Genomic DNA, 26,876 nt, shown 5'->3' with positions numbered 1-26,876 from the left:
CTGTGACTGATAGAAGACTAAGGAAAACACTGACTAGGTACAGACTCAGTGAGCAGTCTGGCCATAGAGACAGGTTGTCACAGGCAAACCTGACAGCCCAGAGAGGACAGGCTGTACTCACTCTGCCCCCGGGGAGAGGTAGAGACATAGATAAGTGTCCTATTACACTGTGAAAAATACTGAACCTAGTACAATATTTATTTTCCAAAATTACCATTCAGTACAAGGTATTTGGAACTATAAAAGAAGAAGAAACATTTTTGGCAGCCAAATATGTATCCTCCTGCCACAACCCGAGGTACGGCCACTGACAAGTACACTTGACCATAACACTTGATATTTGGCTTTCATACCATGACATGTGCCTTTTCAGTCATGTTTAATTGACCTTTATTTCAACAGGGAAGTCATATTGAAACTAAAGTCTCCTGCAAATGAGCCCTGCAAAATACAAAAATGTACACATCAATAGGCAAGTATAGATGAACATAAATATTCACAATATACACATTAAGATAAAGACAACACAGTCAATTAAAACAAACACATTCTTAATTATAAAAATGTGGGCTGCCCGAATTCCCCTAGGGACTTGAAAGCATCAAATTGAAACGTATTTTGGAGATTATTCCAAACATACAGTAAGGAAGGAAGTTAAAGGCTGATTGACCTAACTCTTTAGAGGAGTTAGGAGTGTCCAGAGTTAACCAACCCTGTGAACGGGTTTGATAACTTGTCATTTTAAATCTTAATAGTGAAGTTAGGTAAGTTGGAAGCTTGTGAAGCAGGGCTTTGTAAACAAAAAGAGCGTAATGATGTGATCTACGTGACTTCAAAAAGGTCCAGCCAACCTTTAAGTAAAGAATGATGTGATGAGTAATAAAACTCTCCTGTGATAAAATGAAGGTCGCTATGAGAAACGGCATCCAGGGGTTTAAGAGTAAGGCAGCTGCACTTTGATAAATAGTATCACTATAATCAAGAACAGGTAGAAAGGTTGACTGAATAATCTGCTTCTTTCTGACAAGAAAGAGGCAACATCTGTTACTAGAAAGACTGGACTACTACTCTTGCTTTCATGTATTATTATTCTCATGAAAATTGTTGTTGTAGTTGCTGTTTATGGTAATACTATTTCCACTACTACTGTTATTATTGATGCCTTATTGCTCTTGGTCCCACCATTGTTGCTATATGTGTACTTTGACAATATAAGTAATTTAACTTACCATGTTAATAATGTCTACTGAATAGAATTTTGAGAGAGATAGAGAGAGGCCATGCAGTATGAATACCTCAGAGAGAGAGAGAGAGATAGAGAGGCCATGCAGTATGAATACCTCAGCGAGAGAGAGAGAGAGAGAGAGAGACTCACTGGCTGTCTGGCCAGTGACAGACAGACAGGGTGCACTTGTCTCTCAGTTGTCCCCACTGACAGAAGATTTACCACAGGGCCAGGCTGAAGTTGTGTGTTTTCCCTGGAAATAAATCAAGTGCTGTTCCAAGGTCAGGAGAAACTCAACTCACTGTGGAACTAGATGGGATTCCTGACTGCTTGTTGTCAGTTGTCTTCTGCCTATCAGAAACAAGACCTGAAAACAGATACTAGATGTTCTGTACTATGTAATATGAGAATTGGAGTATTCATGTGTTCTCAGGAAGTGTTGCATGTGGTTGTAGCTGGAGAAGATCATAATCGAGAGGAGAAGATCATTATCAAGAACAACCAACACCTGGTAATCCCACAGGACGTCAGCCCAGAGAGACAGTAGAGAGAGAGAGACAGGAAGAGACAGAGAGCAGAGAGACAGAGAGACAGAGACAGATTCAGGCTGCACATGGAGGGAGGTGAAAAATGGAAAAGAGAAAGAAATGAGAGTGAGAAAAAGAGAGAGAAAAGGGGTGGTGGATAATTTGTGCAAGAAAAAAAGATCAAACAAAGCGAGCAGAGATCTCACATGAGATCATGTTGCCAGAGAGAGCATCTTAACATACACCTCAGTGAAGAGTGTTCAGAGCAATAATTAACCAACCAACAACTGTGAATCCCACAGGACATCAACCCAGAGAGACCCCAATAACTACCGTAGGATATGCATCAACAACAACCTTGGGAAAATCCTCTGCATTATCATTAACAGCAGACTCGTACATTTCTCCAGTGAAAACAATGTACTGAGCAAATGTCAAATTGCACACCCTAACTGACAAATAAACCACCCAAAAGAAAGGCAAAGTCTTCTCATGCTTTGTTGATTACTAAAAAGCTTTTGACTAAATTTGGCATGAGGGTCTGTTATACAAATTGATGAAAAGCGGTGTTGGAAGATATCCCTCTAGTGGTGTGGGGGCTGTGGGGGCTGTGCTTTGGCAAAGTGGGTGGGGTTATATCCTTCCTGTTTGGCCCTGTCCGGGGGTGTCCTCGGATGGGGCCACAGTGTCTCCTGACCCCTCCTGTCTCAGCCTCCAGTATTTATGCTGCAGTAGTTTATGTGTCGGGGGGCTAGGGTCAGTTTGTTATATCTGGAGTACTTCTCCTGTCCTATTCGGTGTCCTGTGTGAATTTAAGTGTGCTCTCTCTAATTCTCTCTTTCTCTCTTTCTTTCTCTCTCTCGGAGGACCTGAGCCCTAGGACCATGCCTCAGGACTACCTGACATGATGACTCCTTGCTGTCCCCAGTCCACCTGGCCGTGCTGCTGCTCCAGTTTCAACTGTTCTGCCTTATTATTATTGGACCATGCTGGTCATTTATGAACATTTGAAAATCTTGGCCCATGTTCTGTTATAATCTCCACCCGGCACAGCCAGAAGAGGACTGGCCACCCCACATAGCCTGGTTCCTCTCTAGGTTTCTTCCTAGGTTTTGGCTTTTCTAGGGAGTTTTTCCTAGCCACCGTGCTTCTACACCTGCATTGCTTGCTGTTTGGGGTTTTAGGCTGGGTTTCTGTACAGCACTTTGAGATATCAGCTGATGTACGAAGGGCTATATAAATAAATTTGATTTGATTTTGATTTGATTTGGGGGGAAAAACATATGACATTATAAAATCCATGTCCACAAACAACAAGTGTGCATTTAAAATTGGCAAAAAACACACACATATATTTCTTTCCACAGGGGTGAGACAGGGATGCAGCTTGAGGTCCACCCTCTTCAACATATATATCAACTAATTGGCGAGGGCACTAGAACAGTCTGCAGCACTCGGCCTCACCCTAGTAGAATCTGAAGTCATATGTCTACTGAAGATCTGGTGCTTCTGTTCCAAACCAAGGAGGGCCTACATCAGCACCTAGATCTTCTGCACAGATTCTGTCAAACCTAGGCCCTGACAGTAGTCTCACTAAGACAAAAATAATGGTGTTCCAAAAAAAGCCCAGTTGCCAGGACCACAAATACAAATTCCATCTAGACACCGTTGCCCTTGAACATACAAAAAAAAAAACGGCTCTGCATCGCAGCGCTAGGTGTGCCACTAGAGATTCTGGGTTTGAGTCGCAGCCGGCCGCGACAAGGAGACCCATGGGGCGGCGCACAATTGGCCCAGCGTTGTTCGGGTTAGGGGAGGGTTTGGCCGGCAGGGATGTACTTGTCACATCGCACACTAGCGACTCCTGAAGCGGGCCGGTGACAGTGCACACTGACACGGTCGCCAGGTGTACAGTGTTTCCCCCGACACATTGGTGCGGCTGGCTTTCAGGTTAAGTGGGCATTGTGTCAAGAAGCAGTGCGGCTTGGTTGGGTTGTGTTTCGGAGGACGCACGGCTCTCGACCTTCGCCTCTCCCGAGTCCGTACGGGAGTTGCGCGATGAGACAAGACAGTAACAACAAATTGGATACCACGAAATTAGGGAGAAAAGGTGGTAAATAAAAATATATATATATAATATAACATTTTTAATTAAAAAAGAAACGAGACCTACCTCGGCCTAAACATCAGCGCCACAGGTAACTTCCACAAAGCTATGAACGATCTGAGAGACAAGGCAAGAAGGGCCTTCCTATGCCATCAAAAGGAACATAAAATTACACAAACCAATTAGGATATGACTAAAAATACTTGAATCAGTTATAGAAGCCATTGCCCTTTATGGTTGTGAGGTCTCTGGTCTGCTCACCAACCAATAATTCACAAAATGGAACAAACACTAAATTGAGACTCTGCATGCAGAATTCTGCAAAAATATCCTCTGTGTACAATGTAAAACACCAAATAATGCATGCAGAGCAGAATTCGGCTGAAACCCGCTAATTATCTAAATCCTTAAAAGAGACGTTAAATTCTACAACCACCTAAAAGGAAGCGATTCCCAAACCTTCCATAACAAAGCAATCACCTACAGAGAGATGAACCTGGAGAAGAGCAAGCTGGTCCTGGGGCTCTGTTCACAAACACAAACACACCCCACAGAGCCCCAGGACAGCAACACAATTAGACCCAACCAAATCATGAGAAAACAAAAAGATAATTACTTGACACATGGGAAAGAATTAACAAAAAAACAGAGCAATCTAGAACATGATTTGGCCCTGAACAGGGAGTACACAGTGGCAGAATACCTGACCACTGTGACTGACCCAAACTTAAGGAAATGTACAGACTCAGTGAGCATAGCCTTGCTATTGAGAAAGGCCGCCATAGGCAGACATGGCTCTCAAGAGAAGACAGGCTATGTGCACACTGCCCACAAAATGAGGTGGAAACTGAGCTGCACTTCCTTCCCTCCTGCCAAATGTATGACCATATCAGAGACATATTTTCCTCAGATTACACAGATCCACAAAGAATTTGAAAGAAAATCAAATGTTGATAAACTCCCATATCTATTGGGTGAAATACCACAGTGAGCCATCACAGCAGCAAGATTTGTAACCTTTTGCAACACGAAAAGAAAAGGACAACCAGTGAAGAACAATTGTAAATACAAACAATATATATGATTATTCATTTTCCCTTTGGTACTTTAAATATTTGCCCATCGTGAGAACACTGTACAGTATATAGCCATAATATGACATTTGAAATGTCTTTGTTCCTATGTAACTTTTGTGAGTGTAATGTTTACTGTTCATTTTATATTGTTTATTTCACCTTTGTTAATTATGTTGTTGTTTTTACCCCTTTTCCTCCCCAATTTCAAACTGGTTCTTATAGTCTTGTCCCATCGCTGCAACTCCCGTACGGACTCAGGAGAGGTGAAAGTTGAGAGCCATGCGTCCTCCGAAACACGACCCTGCCAAGCCGCACTGCTTCTTAATACACTGCTCGCTTAACCCTGAAGCCAGCCACACCAATGTGTGCTAGAGCGTGATATGGGACAAGGACATCCCGGCCAGCCAAACCCTCCTCTAACCAGGACAACTCTGGGCCAATTGTGCACAGTCTCATGGGTCTCCCGGTTGCTGCCGGCTGTGACACAGCCTTAGACCACTCTGCCACTCCCATGCCAATAAAGCCCTTTGAATTGAATTGGGAGAGATAGAGCAGAGAGAGAGATTCAGGCTGCACATGGAGGGAGGAAATTAATGAGAGTGAGAAAAAGAGATGGTGGTGGATAAGAGAAAAGGGGTGGTGGATAATTTGCACAATAAAAAAAGATCAAAGCGAGCAGAGATCTCACATGAGATCATGTTGCCAGAGAGAGCATCTTAACGTACACCTCAGTGAAGAGTGTTCAGAGCAATAATGAATTGCTGATGGGTCTCCTCATGCATAAATGAGCCTGCTCTGTGTCAGTAGGTGGGAACTGTTGTGCATACAAACAGGCATTTCAACATTTTTAAAGCATCTATGTGGCTACTAGCTAATATGGTTGGTGAACAAGCTGCAGTATACAGTTCTCAATATAAGTAGAAAAGTAGTCCATTAGAGGGTAAAAGTGGACAGAAAATGTTCTGCCCGTTTCCATGTGCCATTGAGTCAAATGAAATAAAAACAAGGACATATTAGCTATAATAGTTATGTTTGGTCAAAACGATAGAGCTCTCATTGATTCAAATGCAAAAAATTGCTCTGCCTTACCTTGCCCTGCGCTGGCCAGACAGTGCAATGTACCCTCCTGATTGTGAATCTCAGACCTCAGCATAGACTAAATCTGATTGTCTATGCAGAGTTTGTTGCTGACTCATCTACAGGGACGACTCATAGAGGATTTCTTACAACAAGAGCTGAGAGAGTATTACTGCCAGTCCAGAAGAACTCCCTACCCGCCAGGGTTACTCCACAGCGATGCCAGCGGGATCCCCTGGGTGCCGGAGGCCTGGAGTCAGCATCAAACAACTGTTATTAAGGCTGGAACAAATCAACTTTAACAGCACTAAGTAGAGATACAGCTTATTGCTTATTGATAAATCACACCAGCTGAGGGAATATAGACAGTTCATGTATATTAATGGCTCACGAGCTCAATCACAGGGTGAGTGATTGAATGATCTCAGTGTGTGTGTGTGTGTGTGTGTGTGTGTGTGTGTGTGTGTGTGTGTGTGTGTGTGTGTGTGTGTGTGTGTGTGTGTGTGTGTGTGTGTGTGTGTGTGTGTGTGTGTGCTATGAAATGAAAAGTGTACATACTGTGATATGTGGTTGTCCCCAGTGTTTGACTTGGGATGGAAGAAGTGCAGGAACTGTCTTTATACACATTTTCCATGACTTCTCCATGACTTTTAACCAAATGTTCATGACTATTATTACAGCCTACATGAAAAAGTAAGCCTTATTGACACTGGAAGGCTGCTGTGTCTGATCCCATATAGACCTACCACCTCCTGCCGTTGTGCCCTTGATCAAGGCACTTAGCCCCCATGTGGAACTGCACTGTTCGTCACATGTTGTCAACCCTCCATCTGGAGAGCTTCTGGGTGTGCAGGCTTGGCTTTTTCAACATTACAACCAAATACTTGTGTCTTTATTTAATGATTCCCTCATTCAGTAAATCAGGGGTCAAATGGATAACGTAGGCTACTTCAAAGCAAGGTATTTAACTAGACGTGTTAATATAGAGTCAAATATTCACGTTTCGTGGAGCTCTATGCACAGGAAGTTATTTGTCAATTAGGCTAATCTTAGAATATTTTTAACGTTGTCCCGATTACATGGCTAATGTTTGATAGAGGGGAATCCCAGCTTTCCAACAGTGCATAATTATTTAGGCTCTACAGTGCCAATGGAAAGGCAACAAATTAATGCTTAGCTAGTTATAATTAACTAGCGAGATAACTTCTACAAGATATGTGTTGAGATGGTGATCTAGTTAGTCTGTCTGTGATTTATTTATACCGCTGCTGAAATGTCGTCTCCACGGGCAACGGCCCACTGACACACACACTTGCAGCACCAAAAACATGCACTGAAGGGTCATTCCGATAATGGATGATATTTTTTTTTCTCATGAACAACAATTCTGAAATACATTTCCATTACTTTTCATGACCTTACAAACCCTAATTTGACAACTTGGTACAGCGCATCATACCATTCAGGCTGGCACACATTCAATCTGTGCTATCTCAAACAGCCTTCTGTCACTCACAGATTCACAGACTAGCAAATAAACTTGAAAAATGCGTAATCAGGAAATGAATGCCCACTCTACATTACTAGTCAATGAAGATTCCGCCTTCATTCCTCTTTGATCCCCCAAAAAATGACTGGGTGTGTGAATCTGGTCAAGAGATACGCTCCTTTGTTTTTATAGAGTAGCCGGTACCCATTTCCCCAAAAATGAGAAGTGCCGGTACGGCGTTCCGGGCAGCTCTGGCCCAAGTCAAGCACTGGTTGTTCCAACTAGTCATCTTAAGATAAATGCACTAACTGTAAGTCGCCCTGCATAAGAGCCTCTGCTAAACGACTAAAATGTAAAAAATGTGTGTTCATTTAGCATGAGTGCATATTGATGGGCCTGGATCAGTCATCAGTTCCACTGAGGGTGTCTCAGCAACACACAGCATGCTCCAGATGGCTCCTTTAACAGCTGATGTATGGTATGATCTCTTCTAAATCAGCCAGGAGAGGGAGTGAGTGAGTGAGTGAGTGAGTGAGTGAGTGAGTGAGTGAGTGAGTGAGTGAGTGGTGAGTGAGGGAGGGTGGAGGAGTGAGTGAGTGAGTGAGTGGAGTGAGTGAGGGGGAGGGGGTGGGAGTGAGTGAGTGAGTGAGTGAGTGAGTGGTGAGTGAGTGAGTGAGTGAGTGAGTGAGTGAGTGAGTGAGTGAGGAGGAGGGAGGGAGGGAGGGAGGGAGGGAGGGAGGGAGGGCTACAGTAAAGACAGAGGTAAATAATGTGTGAGGGAGAAGGGGAAAACAGGGGGAACAAAGCCTGATTATGGAGTTGCTGAGCAGGCATAGACCAGCATACAGTATATCCTAGTCCCACAGGGAACAGCTATCAGTCTTAATCGGGGGATTGAAATGAGGAAAATCAGATGTAGCCATTTTAATGGAATAATAAGCCAGACATCTCTCATATTCACAGCCTCTGTCTTATTAGATTCCTGATGTCAGCTCATTTCCTCTACGACCGGGCCGGCTGCCCCACTCCCCTCAAATCAACATACCAGGCAATCTGATAAATCACCTTTAATCTGTCACTTCCTGTCACACACAGGAAGCTAATTAACCAGCAGAAGAGAAGGGGGGGCAGCAACAGAGATAGATAGGCATAAGGAGAGAAAGAAGGACTGAATAGGACAAGACTGTTCACAACTAGACCAACATGCTCCTACAAAAGTGTTGAAAAGACTTCTAGCAAATATGGAAAGAGAGAGAAAACACTCCCTGTGAATACTAGGGCTGGGACAATACCAGTTTTGTGATATTTTTTCCGTGGCAAAAACGGAAACACGTAGCAGTCCGAACTATCCCTATTCTATCCTCTCTTCCTCTACACCTCTCTATCCTCTCTACACCTCTCTATCCTCTCTTCCTCTACACCTCTCTATCCTCTCTTCCTCTACACCTCTCTGGGCCTGCTGGGCCTGTCATCACACTGTACACACTAGTCACAGTAGTCCCAGTCACCTAGTACACTCTGTAACTGACTGCAAGTCACTGAACCATTCAGTATGTCAGCCAGTGTCAGTATTCACTTAGTTTTCATTTTAGTCTTGTGCTCTACACATTCATTCATTAATTCATTCATTCCATGAAACAGGGAACAAAACATCTCAATCTAAACTCTCCAAGTCCCCTAGCAGCTGTTCACTCCAACAAGTGACACACATCCACACTCCCCTGTGTCGGCACTGAGACATCACCGGGAAGCTCAGACAAAGCCGCACATACACCAAGATATACATAGAGAGTAACAGGCACACAGTCAGGACTGCTATCATAAACACACACACACACATAAACACATACTCAAACGCACACACACACAGACACAAACACACACACAAACACATACTCAAACACACACACACGCGATACTATATACAAAGACACAAGACATGCCTTTATGTAACTCACACACAAATACAACACACACACAGAGCAGCTCCCAAGGCTATACTCCACTAGAGGCCTACAGATGTACCAACACCTTATTATCAGTCTCTCTCAAAGCACACACCGCCTCTCATACACATTAGACAACCAGGCTTCAATAATTCACCAGTCTTTCCACAGAGTCACTGTATCACAGCTGAGAAGCTGTCATGGTAATGAACATCCAAACATCTGATGATGTCATCCTTCTCCCCTCCCAGCTCTCACTAACCACCGGCATGTTCCCCACGCCTCACAGCCTGTTCCCCTTTTCAATCACACCGCTGTAAATTATTTAACATATGCTCAGTCATGTCCTAGAGAGGTCTGGGGAGAAAGACGTTGGAGAAAAATAAGGAGATCATGAGCAGGGCAGTGCTTCTCTTTTGGACTGTAATGACACGAACTACAGGGGGCTTGGTGTTGATACTGGAACTACGGAGGGCTTGGTGTTGACTACAGGAACTACAGGGGGCTTGGTGTTGACTACAGGAACTACAGGGGGCTTGGTGTTGACTACAGGAACTATAGGGGGGTGTTGACTTGGTGTTGACTACAGGAACTACAGGGGGCTTGGTGTTGAACGAACTACAGGGAGCTTGGTGTTGACACGAACTACAGGGGGCTTGGTGTTGACTACAGGATCTACAAGGGGCTTGGTGTTGAACGAACTACAGGGATCTTGGTGTTGACACTGGAACTACAGGGGGCTTGGTGTTGACTACAGGAACTACAAGGGGCTTGGTGTTGACTACAGCAACTACAGGGGGCTTGGTGTTGAACGAACTACAGGGGGCTTGGTATTGAACGAACTACAGGGGGCTTGGTATTGAACGAACTACAGGGGGCTTGGTGTTGACATGAACTGCAGGGGGCTTGGTGTTGACACTGGAACTACAGGGGACTTGGTGTTGACACTGGAACTACAGGGGCTTGGTGTTGACACTGGAACTACAGGGGGCTTGGTGTTGACACTGGAACGACAGGGGGCTTGGTGTTGACACTGGAACTACCGGGGACTTGGTGTTGACACTGGAACTACAGGGGGCTTGGTGTTGACACTGGAACTACAGGGGGCTTGGTGTTGACACTGGAACTACAGGGGCTTGGTGTTGACACTGGAACTACAGGGGGCTTGGTGTTGACATGAACTACAAGGGGCTTGGTGTTGACACTGGAACTACAAGGGGCTTGGTGTTGACACTGGAACTACCGGGGACTTGGTGTTGACACGAACTACAGGGGGCTTGGTGTTGACACTGGAACTACAGGGGGCTTGGTGTTGACTACAGGAACTACCGGGGACTTGGTGTTGACACGAACTACAGGGGGCTTGGTGTTGACACTGGAACTACAGGGGCCTTGGTGTTGACACAAACTACAGGGGGCTTTGTGTTGACACTGGAACTACAGGGGGCTTGGTGTTGACACTGGAACTACAGGGGCCTTGGTGTTGACACGAACTACAGGGGGCTTTGTGTTGACACTGGAACTACAGGGGGCTTGGTGTTGACACTGGAACTACAAGGGGCTTGGTGTTGACACTGGATCTACAGGGGGTGTTGACACTGGAACTACAGGGGGCTTGGTGTTGACACAGTCAGTCCAGTTGTTTGACCACCACTACAGTCTGAATCCACACAGCACAGCAATTACTTTACTGTCAGTGTGTGATGTGACATTACAAAGACTGCGTCCCAAATGGCACCTTATTCCCTTTATAGTGCACTACTTTTGACCAAGTAGTACACTGTAAATGGAATAGGGTGTGGTTTGGGACACAGCCAGTGTCCAGGAGATCTGAGCGGGCTGTCTGGAGGGATAGTGTTTGTGCTTGGTGAGGGTCAGGGATAGGTCAACCTCACAGCGCTGGCCGGCTGGGCCAGTCAGAGACAACACCTCCCTGAGGATGTCACTGTGCTCTGGAGCCGGCTGACTGTCTAGTTGGCTGCTGGACATGACATACTGAGGTTAAAGGTCAAGGATGGCAAGAGGAGAGTGTGGGTCAGTGCAGTGGATCTGTCCAACAGAAGGAGGAAGAGGACGAAGAGGAACAAACAAGACAGGAGCACTAAGAGAAGGACAGAGCAATGTCCGAACACCTGTTACACACACACACACACACACACACACACACACACACACACACACACACACACACACACACACACACACAGCACACAAAACACAATGAAGAACAAATGTACCACATATAAGTCAACATTTCTAAGAAGAGAGAGCGAGCAAGAGAGACCACAACAGATTGAAATGTGCATGGAACGTAAAGTAATGATTAGATGTGTGTATGAGGCGAGACAGTGGTGAGAGCCAGGATAATGTAATAGACTTTGGCCTGAGGCTGGCAGATGCCTTCATCTCTCTGTGCCTGGTCATGTATCAGTGATCAGATTGAGGCCCAGAGGCCTAATAAAGAACCTAGTTAGCGAGACCAATCCTCAGCTGGATGTGAGGACAGGAGAAAGAATGGGAGAGTCCAGAGGACGCTTCCCCCCACAGGCACTCCTCTAATCTCACCATTATGCAAATCACTCACGTTATCTCTCCCGTTTTATTCCCTCCATCTTTCACTTTGTTCATTTCTCCTGTTCTTTTTCCTCCAGTCTCCTCTCTTCCTCTACCTAATCTACCCCTAACCTCTTTCTGTCATTCTCTCTGTGCGTCGCCCCTCACGCCCGTGTTTCTGATGAATTATTGATGGGATGTTGAGTTGCTGAGATTACTCCTGCCTGCTGTGGGTTTGTTTGTTGGGCTGTATGGTACCTGCATCTCTTTCTCTCCCCCTCTCTCTCTCTGTGTCTCTTCCCTCTCTATCTCCCTCTTTCATTCCAAATATATAAATAAATAAACTGGGTGGTTCATTGCTGATTGGCTGACAGCCGTGGTATATCAGACCATATACCACGGGTATGAAAAACCATGCATTTGTACTGCTCTAATTACATTGGTAACCAGTTTATAATGAAATAAGGCACCTCAGGGTTTGTTTAAATATCTCTCTCTCTCTACATCTCTGTCTCTCGTCTGTGTGTCTCTCTCTGTGTCTAATCAGCTTTGCTGGTGTGTCACAGCCTGCGATTTCAGTCAGTGGGAGCTTGTTTAGGACAGGCATCGCATCCTGAAGGACACAAACACGCTAATACCGTACAAACACACATACAACATTACAAAGACACATTACCCACCACACACACACAAACAATATATAGTATATGAGAGGTCACAGTAGGAGTCAGTGTGTATGAGAGGTCACAGTAGGAGTCAGTGTATATGAGAGGTCACAGTAGGAGTCAGTGTATATGAGAGTTCACAGTAGAAGTCGGTGTGTATGAGAGGTCACAGTAGGAGTCGGTGTGTATGAGAGGTCACAGTAGGAGTCGGTGTGTATGAGAGGTCACAGTAGGAGTCAGTGTGTATGAGAGGTCACAGTAGGAGTCAGTGTGTATGAGAGGTCACAGTAGGAGTCAGTGTATATGAGAGGTCACAGTAGGAGTCAGTGTATATGAGAGTTCACAGTAGAAGTCGGTGTGTATGAGAGGTCACAGTAGGAGTCGGTGTGTATGAGAGGTCACAGTAGGAGTCGGTGTGTATGAGAGGTCACAGTAGGAGTCGGTGTGTGTATGTGAGAGTAGATGGTGTGAATCAAGCTATCCTTATTCCCTTAGTGTGGAGACGAGAAAAAAGTAAACAAACTTTCATTAAGAATTTGAGAATAAAAGATTTCCTACAGTTCAGTGGGGCAAGGAGGGTGCGAACACGGCTGACTGAGCAGTCATAAAAACTCTAGTTATCCTCTCTGCCAAACTGTCTGACAGCTCATCACAACACACTGGCCCAATGAAAAGCACAGAACACAGCTGATTAAACTCTAAGACCTGAAATGGAGGACACAACCTGGGAAGATCCCTCATTATCTCCACTGTTAAACAGCACCTTCTGCTGTTTCTCAGGTAGACAGATCTCTCTCCCTCTCTAGTTGTCTCTCTATCTCTATCTGTAGAGTACACCAGGTTCCATTTTGATAAGCGGTGGTTGGATAAACGGCGGTTGGATAAACGGAGGTTGGATAAACAGCGGTTGGATAAACGGAGGTTGGATAAACGGAGGTTGGATAAACGGCGGTTGGATAAACAGAGGTTGGATAAACGGAGGTTGGATAAACGGAGGTTGGATAAACAGCGGTTGGATAAACGGAGGTTGGATAAACGGAGGTTGGATAAACGGTGGTTGGATATACAGTGGTTGGATAAATGCCGGTTGGATAAACGGAGGTTGGATAAACGGCGGTTGGATAAACAGTGGTTGGATAAATGGCGGTTGGATAAACAGTGGTTGGATAAAAAGTGGTTGGATAAACGGCGGTTGGATAAACGGAGGTTGGATAAACGGTGGTTGGATATACAGTGGTTGGATAAATGCCGGTTGGATAAACGGAGGTTGGATAAACGGCGGTTGGATAAACAGTGGTTGGATAAATGGCGGTTGGATAAACAGTGGTTGGATAAACGGTGGTTGGATAAATGGCGGTTGGATAAACAGTGGTTGGATAAATGGTGGTTGGATAACCAGTAGTTGGATAAACAGTGGCTGGATAAACGGCGGTTGGATAAACAGTGGTTGGATAAACGGTGGTTGTAAAGCTCAAAGTCAGTGTAAGTGCCACTCAGTACTGATTACAATGTTTTATGACACATCCCAGCTCCACAATCACACTGGTCATATAACTCAGTCAGAATGCACTGGAAGAGAACTTAAACATTTCAGACAAAAAACAATAAATCAGAAAGTATTAATACGTTTCAGTTCTTGAAAAATCTATTTAGAATTTCTAGGTTTAAGTGAATATCCTGTTAAATTGTAATATATATATCCTGACCTATCGTAACCATAGTGTCTGACTGTGGTTGTGAAAGACCTACCATACAAGGGCAGAGTGACAGAGAGAGCGAGAGAGAGAGCGAGAGAGAGAGAGAGAAAGAGCGAGAGAGTGAGAGAGAGAGAGAGAAAGAGCGAGAGAGAGAGAGTGCGAGAGAGAGAGAGAGAGTAAACAGCAGCAGGTGGGTAAACAGCAGAAACCAGACTGTGTGGATTGGATTTGATCTGTTGATTTGAGGCATTATTGTCATAATTAGGCAGATTAGAGAGACTCATATCTTGTGTTTGCTTGTGTCTTTACCATTAAGCTGATTAGAAGTAAAGCTTTTAGAAACACATTCAGTCATGCCAATAAAGCTCTCTGGATTAGGGAGGGAATCCAAACACACTAAATATTTTAAAGTACTTACGTTTTTTGGGGTATCTGTACTTTACTATTTATATTTACTTCACTGCATTCCTAAAGAAAATAATGTACTTTTTACTCCATGACACCCAAAGTACTTTGAATGCTTAGCAGGGCAGGAAAATGGTCATATTCACCAGGGCAGGAAAAAGGTCATATTCACCAGGGCAGGAAAATGGTCTTATTCACCAGGGCAGGAAAATGGTCCTATTCACCAGGGCAGGAAAATGGTCCTATTCACCAGGGCAGGAAAATGGTCCTATTCACCAGGGCAGGAAAATGGTCCTATTCACCAGGGCAAGAAAATGGTCCTAGTCACCAGGGCAGGAAAATGGTCCTATTCACCAGGGCAGGAAAATGGTCCCATTCACCAGGGCAGGAAAATGGTCCTATTCACCAGGGCAGGAAAATGGTCCCATTCACCAGGGCAGGAAAATGGTCCCATTCACCAGGGCAGGAAAATGGTCCTATTCACCAGGGCAGGAAAATGGTCCCATTCACCAGGGCAGGAAAATTGTTCTATTCACCAGGGCAGGAAAATGGTCCTATTCACCAGGGCAGGAAAATGGTCCTATTCACCAGGGCAGGAAAAATGGTCCTATTCACCAGGGCAGGAAAATGGTCAAGATCATAACTCCAGTGATCCTCAAAGGGCTTACTTAGACAATTCACTTTCCCCTTACTGAGAAAGGTGAGCAAGAGAGAAGATAGAGGAGCGAGGGAGGGTGAGGGAAATTAAGCGAGATAAGAGCTAGCCTCGGCTCTTGGAAGGTACTCTCATTCTTTTTGCAATTTATTGTAAATTTACCTTCACTCATTCATATTTCATATGAGTTTTCCTTCCTTCTGCAAAAATCCACTTTAAAAAAAATCGACTCCTGACAGCGCCAAAACCCTGGGCACGAGCACCTTATTCCCAGGCTCATAATCAGGTACCAGAGCCAGCTCACATATACACACAGAATTACTCACTCCATCCCTCGCTAGCTCCCATATTCACCTCTCTCTCTCAGACTCATCATCAGCTGGCCCTGATAGCCCATTTTAGTAATACAATCCAATTCAGAACAGTGCCCCGTTTCACTGCTGTTTCATTGAGTTTTTTCCCAATAGTGGTGGGGGTCCTCCAGATCAATGGCACTGCTGCTCACCCTTACTCTGCAGTGACCCCCCCCGGGACCTGGAACACCTGGGACTGAGAGAGAGGTGGTCAAACACAGAACCTCATGTTCAGTAAGACAACAGAGTACAAAACCACCAGATTCCAAAGGGATCAGACAAAGGCACACTGAACCAAATGTCAACACGCCAGAAATGATCCGGTCTGTCTGATAAAGTCCCAGGTTCTCCCTGTACACTGCCTGGCATAGAGAACTAAGGGTCGGCACAAACAGTGGCACACACCGACGAACCGAATGATCTAATCCAAAAACAAAGCCTAAACCTGCCTATCTGTCTAGACTAGGTCCGCACACACAAAGACACACACACGTTCTCTCCCGGTTTCGTCTCCCCTGTCCTCATTAGTAGGCAGGATTCCTGTTCTACTTAGCACACTCCACTGTTCCGACTAAATGAGAAAATGAATGAGCTCAGGTGAGCTAAAGGGAACGGCACAACATTCAGCGTCCCCCCCCACCGTCCCCGTCCCCCCACCTCTTCACACCGTCCACCCCCTGTATCTCTCCCTCACCTCTTTCCTCCCTGGTTAATTTCACCCTGCTAACAGGCTGGGCCTTCAGGAGGCTTGACCTCTTCCGCCTCCATCTCTGTCTGGGTTTAGGCTTCAGAGTAACACTGGATAAAGAGAGGGGCACGGAACTGAAAACAAGAGCTTATAAGACAGGACAATACATGTGTTTTTCATCCTCCTGCTGCGGTGTCTTCACAACAAGACAGAACAAACATGTAGCCGAGCCTACACACAAACACCTTCACACACCCACACAGATATGACCGTGATTAAGTGACCAAACACCTCAACCTTAGGGACGCTATGGGCTTTGCACAGTAGACAAAACATGTTTAAAGGGACAATCAGCAGTTGAAACAATAACAAAACGGACACCCCCCACTGTTTCAGTAAAAAGTGGAGGGATGGGGCTGGAGAAATGTAACCACTCTCAAATTCATAGACTGAGCTATGGATGCAAGGACTGACCATCCATGATATCAACATTATAGTTTTAACCATGTTTTAAGGCTATACAGTGTTCGATTTCAATGATGTTGTTTACAAACGGAGTAAAACAAGCTGATATTTTGGGAATATAATGGAATTATTAGTATGTAAATTCAATGTTTCAAGGACAAATTGACATGTCTATGTATTTTTTTATTGTAGTATACTTTAAGGAAAACGTTTAAATGTTTTACTTTAATGTTTAGCTCACATAATATCATTTAAAAGTATACATTAAGGTGTCTGTAACAGAATACATGTGGCAAAAACAACTGTAGGCATTAATACATGGATTTCTATAGCTTCCTAAATCTATTTTACAACGGCGAGGGACTGCCAAGATGGAGGCACGGTGGCTTCAACATCACTGGGTACGAGCCCAAGTTCATGAGGCATTTTAAGTTCTTCAATCATTTAAAAAAAATATATATATTTTTTATTTTACCTTTATTTTACTAGGCAAGTCAGTTAAGAACAAATTCTTATTTTCAATGACGGCCTAGGAACAGTGGGTTAACTGCCTGTTCAGGGGCAGAACGACAGATTTGTACCTTGTCAGCTCGGGGATTCAAACTTGCAACCTTTCAGTTACTAGTCCAACGCTCTAACCACTAGGCTCCCCTGCCACCCCAATTAATGGGTATACATCATTCATTTCAAAGTTTTTTAAAAATGTATGTACCAATCACAGATTTCCCATGTAAATATGCTAATAATGAACCTAAATGTGAACAAGACTCGCCAAAAAGATTAGTGAGTGTTACATAACTGCAAAAATGTGGAAAAGTTCAAGAAAGTTGAATCCCTAACAAAATCTGTAAATATCAACTTAATACGTAGCACACGACCGTGTTCATTCAGGGTGAATGTTGTCATGACAACCCAAGTGTTGGAGAATGTCAGTTAGATGAACAGTACTGTTTGTTTTATATCAAATCAAATCAAATCAAATTTTATTTGTCACATACACATGGTTAGCAGATGTTAATGCGAGTGTAGCGAAATGCTTGTGCTTCTAGTTCCGACAATGCAGTAATAACGAACAAGTAATCTAACTAACAATTCCAAAAAAACGACTGTCTTATACACAGTGTAAGGGGATAAAGAATATGTACATAAGGATATATGAATGAGTGATGGTACAGAGCAGCATAGGCAAGATACAGTAGATGATATCGAGTACAGTATATACATATGAGATGATACAGTAATGCTTCTTATAGGATGCGCCTTTGTCTCCAACCTCTAATCATCCATCCAACACAGGCAGGAGAATAGAAGCATCCACAGAAACATGCAGACACACTCACACACTATTTGAAAGACAATCACAAAGAGCTAGATGAGGAAATGATTACCATATCACCAAGCCTCCCGGAGAGAACACACATACACCTGACTTCTGATTAGGGTTGCAACATTTCCAGTTGAAAGTTATTGAAAGTTCCCAGAATTGCGTAACCCTAGTTCTGATTGTGTGAGTAACTGATGCCTGTAGTGTTTGTGTACCTGCTGTTGATGCATCCTGTGAACCAAATGATCCCCTCTGGTATAGTGATGAAGCAGCATCATATTCTAAGAGCATACAGTATATTTCCCTTCCTTTGACAAACAAACCCACATACAGTAAACATACATGCTGTTTGAGTAGACTAGACTGGTAAACTACACACACTATCTCTCTGACTTTATATGTGACGCAAACACAGTACACACACTCACGTGCACACACACACGTACAAAGACACACTCATAGAAAGAGTACATACACTCACGGCATCAACGGGTAAGAGTTCATACAGTATCTTTGCAACTGGAAGTGTACAGTAGTAAACAACAAACGCATTTTGGTCTCTCTCCCTCTCATCCTCTCTCTCTCATCCTCTCCCTCTCCCTCTCATCCTCTCCCTCTCATCCTCTCCCTCTCATCCCCTCCCTCTCATCCTCTCCCTCTCATCCCCTCCCTCTCTCCCTCTCCCTCTCATCCTCTCCCTCTCATCCTCTCCCCTTAAAGTGGGTGTAAGAGGCCCCCTCTGGCCAATGCTCTCCTCTCCCCACACCAAACCAATAACAGCACAGCACAGAGAAAAGCCATCAGCAGCACCATTAGAATGCTTCCATAGCCGTTTGTTATGTTAGGCCTGATGACTGGATGAGTCCCGGGGGGGATGCATTTCACGCTTGCTGGTGAACACACAAGGCTTTTTAATCAGTCTTTAAAATAAATAGGCCATGATAGCATCCCTCTCGTTCCACCGCTCTCCCCTTGCTCTGCCCTGCCTTCACATTCAAATGGCTCGCAAATGGAACAACTGGGTAAAGGATCAACCAACATATTGGCTCTGATAAGACACAGATGCATTTGAAATGCATGGGAAGGAATGGGTGCAGAGGGGAGGGGTATCTTTACTGCCGCAGAAAACACAATCTAACACTGAACCAGAAGCATTACAATGGAGCGAAGCCCCATTAAATAGCTTGTAGAGACACAGAACTGAGTCATACATCACCCTGTCAGCTACTGGAGCTCTGCTTATTGGCATAATTGAAATGAAACTACATATTTAAAGGAGGCATTGTAGCTTACATTGTAAGTTAAATCCATACTCTCTCTCCTTGAAAAGACATGGCTTGGGGCAGAAAAGGTGTGAATGCTCAGAGGATGTAAATAATAGATCAGGTTGAGGGAGACTCAGACACTGAGTGGATGTTCCCGAGAGAGAAAGAGAAACTGTAAAGATAGCTGAGTTTAACTGGGGGCTAGGAAAGATGGGGGATTTATATTGTGGTGGTGTTAGCTAGTCTTCCTATGATAATAAGAAGACTATTACTATAATAATGTGGGGGGTTCTCACCACACTGAAATTCAGAAGAGGAGAACGCTACAACACTTCAGATATACTCTTGTTCTTTCTAAAAGCTTGCTTCTAACTACCACTACTACTGTGGTATTTTTCCTGTGTGGAATGCTGTCTGCGGGACTGAGCACCCCCTCAGCGTGGATAATTCATCAGATGAGGGGGACATGTAGAGTCCAGGGGGTTAAACACTGAACTTCAAGTGCTGTCTGTCTGACAGGCCTGAGATAGACAAGACACACTGTCTCTCACACTGACTGGGACCTGACTAGAGACAGGGTGATGAGAGGAGTCCGGCACCGCCATCGCCATGGTGATAGATGCTTCCACAGCCCAAGGTGAGAGGGAGGGTGTGCTACCCAGCCATCTGTCAAACAGAGGACTGACGGGAGGGGTGGAGGTGGCTTTTGAGGGGCCCGGCAGGGTGACAGGGCAGTGCCCAGGGCAGAAGGTGATGGATGCCCCTCTCTCTCTCTCTCACACCTTCACTCAGGTTGGCAGGACTGGATCAATACCCAGTGGAGAGAGGGAATGAGAGGAGGGAGAGAGAGGGAATGAGAGGAGGGAGAGAGAGCCATGAGAGGAGGGAGAGAGAGGGAATGAGAGGAGGGAGAGAGAGGGAACGAGAGGAGGGAGAGAGACGGAATGGGTGGAGGGAGAGAGAGGGAATGAGAGGAGGGAGAGAGAGGGATTGAGAGGGCCAGCTGGAACTGCCTCCACTGGCAGACAAACATCCACTATCTGCCTCCTTCATCCTTCCGTTGATGAAGTCCATTTGTCACCTATCATAGTTGCTACCCTTGTTGACCTCTGTCACGTCCAAACCCGTTAATCACTCCGGCCAAGTGCATTTGGTTTGCTTCGATCGCCGCAAACAACCTGGCCGGACAAGCTAGTTTACAACCTTGAGACAAATCACCTGGGAGAGTGTGGATGATGGATGGGGCCCTGAAGGGGACAAGAAGGGACTGCAGAGAGTCAGTAGGGCCTCCAAAAGAACCTCAAATCGACAGCTTGTTCAGGCCCTCAATAGGGGCTTCACAACTATTAATCATAATCATGGCTATCACTCAGTGATTAGATGTTCAATAGAAGCCCATGTAAAAGAGTGCACCACAATAGACTAAGGAGAGGCAGACCGAACTCTGTACTTGGAGCAGACTCTCTCTACTTCTCTCTTTCTCTCTCCCCCTCCTCCCTCCCTAAACTCCCTCCTTACAACATGTGCACTGCAGGAGTTCACACCATCTGAATATAGTTGCATAGAGATGAATACAAGGCTCACTTTACAAACTCCGTCTGACATGCCTCATTTTTTACGACTAGCCTAAACTTTTCTGTTTACTGTAAGCTTATCTATCTGAGGTATGTAACCATACAAAACACAAAAGGTTTGGAGACTAATGCATGATCAATTCATTTCATAACAGTTTCATAACAGAGTGGTTTTCTGTATCAAGGCTTGGTTTGAATGCAGGTGCATTCTAAAGAGTAGAATACCAGAGGTCTCATTTCATCACAATGAGATTGACTACAGACATCTAGAATACCTCTGAATGATGACAATAACAGTCAGTTATCAAGGCATATCATGGGAGGAGAGAGAGATATACTTGATTATGGCATAATGGATGTTTATGGCAGGATGGTGCATGGAAGAGAGGGAAGGAGGGAGAAGCATGAGAACAGAAAGAGAGAGCAAGAGCAAGGCAGCATGGAGGAATTAAAACCCCATCAGCCCCAACAGTGGTTTGCACTGAGCGGAAGTACTGCTCCACGCGAGAGAACGTTGTGAGACCAACAGTAACAGTCTCCCACTCTCTCCATTACATAGAGAGCAAGGAGACTGGCTACACACACACACTCTCTATCCCTCTCTCTTAACCTCCTGCCAAGCCGAGCTGACTGTGATTGGATAAGACAACAGCATGGCTGGCTCTCACAGCACAGAGGCAGCAGCACGCTACGCAGACTCAGACCAGCAGACTCAGACCAACGCACGGAAGCAGCCCTGTTCAGACACACAAGGACACACACTACTACACACAAACTACACAGAAACAAAAACAAATCAAAATCCCATTAAAAACTTTTTAACAGTCAGGTGTCATCTCTGTGTAACAGTACTGTAGCTGGGTTAGACTAGTAGAGGAATCAAATGCTTCCACTCTCCGTCTAGTCAGACCATTTCTCCATCGTTATTACACTCTTTCCTCCTCACAGACTACACCCTGCCACTATTTCCTCCTCACAGACTACACCCTGCCACTCTTTCCCCCTCACAGAATACACCCTGCCACTCTTTCCTCCTCACAGACTACACCCTGCCACTATTTCCTCCTCACAGACTACACCCTGCCACTCTTTCCTCCTCACAGACTACACCCTGCCACTCTTTCCCCTCACAGAATACACCCTGCCACTCTTTCCTCCTCACAGACTACACCCTGCCACTCTTTCCCCTCACAGAATACACCCTGCCACTCTTTCCTTCTCACAGACTGCACCCTGACACTCTTTCCTCCTCAGACGGCATCCTGCCATTCTTTCCCCCTTACAGAAAACATCCTGCCACTCTTTCCTCCTCACAAACGACATCCTGCCACTCTTTCCCCCTCACAGAATACAACCTGCCACTGTTTCCCCCTCACAGACTGCACCCTGCCACTCTTTCCTCCTCGCAGACTGAACCCTGCCACACTTTCCTCCTCACAGACTGCACCCTGACACTCTCTCCTCCTCACAGACGACATCCTGCCACACTTCCCCCCTCACAGAAAACATCCTGCCACTCTTTCCCCCTCACAGAATACATCCTGCCACTGTTTCCCCCTCACAAACGACATCCTGTCACTCTTTCCTCCTCACAAACGACATCCTGCCACTCTTTCCTCCTCACAGAATACATCCTGCCACTCTTTCCCCCTCACAAACGACATCCTGCCACTCTTACCCCCTCACAGAATACATCCTGCTACTCTTTCCTTCTCACAGAATACATCCTGCCACTGTTTCCCCCTCACAGACTGCACCCTGCCACTCTTTCCTCCTCGCAGACTGAACCCTGCCACTCTTTCCTCCTCGCAGACTGAACCCTGCCACACTTTCCTCCTCGCAGACTGAACCCTGCCACACTTTCCTCCTCGCAGACTGAACCCTGACACTATTTCCTCCTCACAGACTACACCCTGACACTATTTCCTCCTCACAGACTACACCCTGCCACTAATTCCTCCTCACAGACTTAACCCTGCCACTCTTTCCTCATCACAGACTGCACCCCGCCACTCTTTCCTCCTCACAGACTACACCCTGACACTCTTTCCTCCTCACAGACTGCACCCTGCCACTCTTTCCTCCTCACAGACTGCACCCTGCCACTCTTTCCTCCTCACAGACTACACCCTGACACTCTTTCCTCCTCAGACGGCATCCTGCCATTCTTTCCCCCTCACAGAAAACATCCTGCCACTCTTTCCTCCTCACAAACGACATCCTGCCACTCTTTCCCCCTCACAGAATACAACCTGCCACTGTTTCCCCCTCACAGACTGCACCCTGCCACTCTTTCCTCCTCGCAGACTGAACCCTGCCACACTTTCCTCCTCACAGACTGCACCCTGCAACTCTTTCCTCCTCACAGACTACACCCTGCCACTCTTTCCTCCTCACAGACTGCACCCTGCCACTCTTTCCTCCTCACAGACTGAACCCTGCCACTCTTTCCTCCTCACAGACTACACCCTGACAGACACTCTTTCCCCCTCACAGACTGCACCCTGCCACTCTTTCCTCCTCACAGACTGCACCCTGCCACTATTTCCTCCAGACAGACTACACCCTGCCACTCTTTCCCCCTCACAGGATACACCCTGCCACTCTTTCCTCCTCACAGACTACACCCTGCCACTCTTTCCCCCTCACAGACTGCACCCTGACACTCTTTCCTCCTCACAGACTGCACCCTGCCACTCTTTCCTCCTCACAGACTGCACCCTGCCACTCTTTCCTCCTCACAGACTACACCCTGACACTCTTTCCTCCTCAGACGGCATCCTGCCATTCTTTCCCCCTTACAGAAAACATCCTGCCACTCTTTCCTCCTCACAAACGACATCCTGCCACTCTTTCCCCCTCACAGAATACAACCTGCCACTGTTTCCCCCTCACAGACTGCACCCTGCCACTCTTTCCTCCTCGCAGACTGAACCCTGCCACACTTTCCTCCTCACAGACTGCACCCTGCCACTCTTTCCTCCTCACAGACTACACCCTGCCACTCTTTCCTCCTCACAGACTGCACCCTGCCACTCTTTCCTCCTCACAGACTGAACCCTGCCACTCTTTCCTCCTCACAGACTACACCCTGACAGACACTCTTTCCCCCTCACAGACTGCACCCTGCCACTCTTTCCTTCTCACAGACTGCACCCTGCCACTCTTTCCTCCTCACAGACTGAACCCTGCCACTCTTTCCTCCTCACAGACTACACCCTGCCGCTCTTTCCTCCTCGCAGACTGAACCCTGCCACTCTTTCCTCCTCGCAGACTGAACCCTGCCACTCTTTCCTCCTCACAGACTGAACCCTGCCGCTCTTTCCTCCTCGCAGACTGAACCCTGCCACTCTTTCCTCCTCACAGACTGCACCCTGCCACTCTTTCCTCCTCACAGACTGAACCCTGCCACTCTTTCCTCCTCACAGACTACACCCTGACAGACACACATTCCTCCTCACAGACTTAACCCTGCCGCTCTTTCCTCCTCGCAGACTGAAACCTGCCACTCTTTCCTCCTCGCAGACTGAACCCTGCCACTCTTTCCTCCTCGCAGACTTAACCCTGCCACTCTTTCCTCCTCGCAGACTGAACCCTGCCACTCTTTCCTCCTCACAAACTGCACCCTGCCACTCTTTCCTCCTCACAGACTACACCCTGACAGACACTCTTTCCTCCTCACAGACTGAACCCTGCCACTCTTTCCTCCTCGCAGACTGAACCCTGCCACTCTTTCCTCCTCACAGACTGCACCCTGCCACTCTTTCCTCCTCACAGACCACACCCTGACACTCTTTCCTCCTCACAGACTACACCCTGACAGACACTCTTTCCTCCTCACAGACTGCACCCTGCCACTCTTTCCTCCTCACAGACTACACCCTGACAGACACTCTTTCCTCCTCACAGACTGAACCCTGCCACTCTTTCCTCCTCACAGACTACACCCTGACACTCTTTCCTCCTCACAGACTGCATCCTGCCACTCTTTCCTCCTCGCAGACTGAACCCTGCCACTCTTTCCTCCTCACAGACTGCACCCCGCCACTCTTTCCTCCTCACAGACCACACCCTGACACTCTTTCCTCCTCACACACTACACCCTGACACACTTTCCACCTCACAGACTGAACCCTGCCACTCTTTCCTCCTCACAGACTACACCCTGACAGACACTCTTTCCTCCTCACAGTCTGAACCCTGCCACTCTTTCCTACTCACAGACTGCATCCTGCCACTCTTTCCTCCTCGCAGACTGAACCCTGCCACTCTTTCCTCCTCACAGACTGCACCCTGCCACTCTTTCCTCCTCACAGACTACACCCTGACACTATTTCCTCCTCACAGACTACACCCTGACACTATTTCCTCCTCACAGACTACACCCTGCCACTAATTCCTCCTCACAGACTTAACCCTGCCACTCTTTCCTCCTCACAGACTGCACCCCGCCACTCTTTCCTCCTCACAGACTACACCCTGACACTCTTTCCTCCTCACAGACTACACCCTGCCACTCTTTCCTCCTCACAGACTGCACCCTGCCACTCTTTGCTCCTCACAGACTACACCCTGACACTCTTTCCTCCTCACAAACGACATCCTGCCACTCTTTCCCCCTCACAGAATACAACCTGCCACTGTTTCACCCTCACAGACTGCACCCTGCCACTCTTTCCTCCTCGCAGACTGAACCCTGCCACACTTTCCTCCTCACAGACTGCACCCTGCCACACGTTCCTCCATCCAGACTACACCCTGACAGACACTCTTTCCCCCTCACAGACTGCACCCTGCCACTCTTTCCTCCTCACAGACTGAACCCTGCCACTCTTTCCTCCTCACAGACTACACCCTGACACTCTTTCCTCCTCGCAGACTGAACCCTGCCACTCTTTCCTCCTCACAGACAGCACCCTGCCACTCTTTCCTCCTCACAGACTACACCCTGACAGACACTCTTTCCTCCTCACAGACTGAACCCTGCCAATCTTTCCTCCTCACAGACTACACCCTGACACTCTTTCCTCCTCACAGACTACACCCTGACACTCTTTCCTCCTCACAGACTGCATCCTGCCACTCTTTCCTCCTCGCAGACTGAACTCTGCCACTCTTTCCTCCTCACAGACTGCACCCCGCCACTCTTTCCTCCTCACAGACCACACCCTGACACTCTTTCCTCCTCACAGACTACACCCTGACACACTTTCCACCTCACAGACTGAACCCTGCCACTCTTTCCTCCTCACAGACTACACCCTGACAGACACTCTTTCCTCCTCACAGTCTGAACCCTGCCACTCTTTCCTCCTCACAGACTGCATCCTGCCACTCTTTCCTCCTCGCAGACTGAACCCTGCCACTCTTTCCTCCTCACAGACTGCACCCTGCCATTCTTTCCTCCTCACAGACTACACCCTGACACTATTTCCTCCTCACAGACTACACCCTGCCACTCTTTCCTCCTCACAGACTGCACCCCGCCACTCTTTCCTCCTCACAGACTACACCCTGACACACTTTCCTCCTCACAGACTACACCCTGCCACTCTTTCCTCCTCACAGACTGCACCCTGCCACTCTTTGCTCCTCACAGACTACACCCTGACACTCTTTCCTCCTCACAAACGACATCCTGCCACTCTTTCCCCCTCACAGAATACAACCTGCCACTGTTTCCCCCTCACAGACTGCACCCTGCCACTCTTTCCTCCTCGCAGACTGAACCCTGACCCACACTTTCCTCCTCACAGACTGCACCCTGCCACACTTTCCTCCATCC

At 46.6% G+C, this 26,876-nt stretch overlaps 1 protein-coding gene across 1 annotated transcript in view; it reads right to left on the bottom strand.

The window, feature by feature from the left end:
- Positions 1 to 26,876, bottom strand: part of LOC112236353 (acid-sensing ion channel 2-like) — a 480,678-nt gene that overhangs the window by 399,970 nt on the left and 53,832 nt on the right.

Source organism: Oncorhynchus tshawytscha, linkage group LG09, assembly GCF_018296145.1.
Source record: "Oncorhynchus tshawytscha isolate Ot180627B linkage group LG09, Otsh_v2.0, whole genome shotgun sequence".
NCBI lineage: Eukaryota > Metazoa > Chordata > Actinopteri > Salmoniformes > Salmonidae > Oncorhynchus > Oncorhynchus tshawytscha.
Note: the sequence above shows the minus strand (reverse complement) of the source record. Positions and strands in the feature narration are given on the sequence as shown.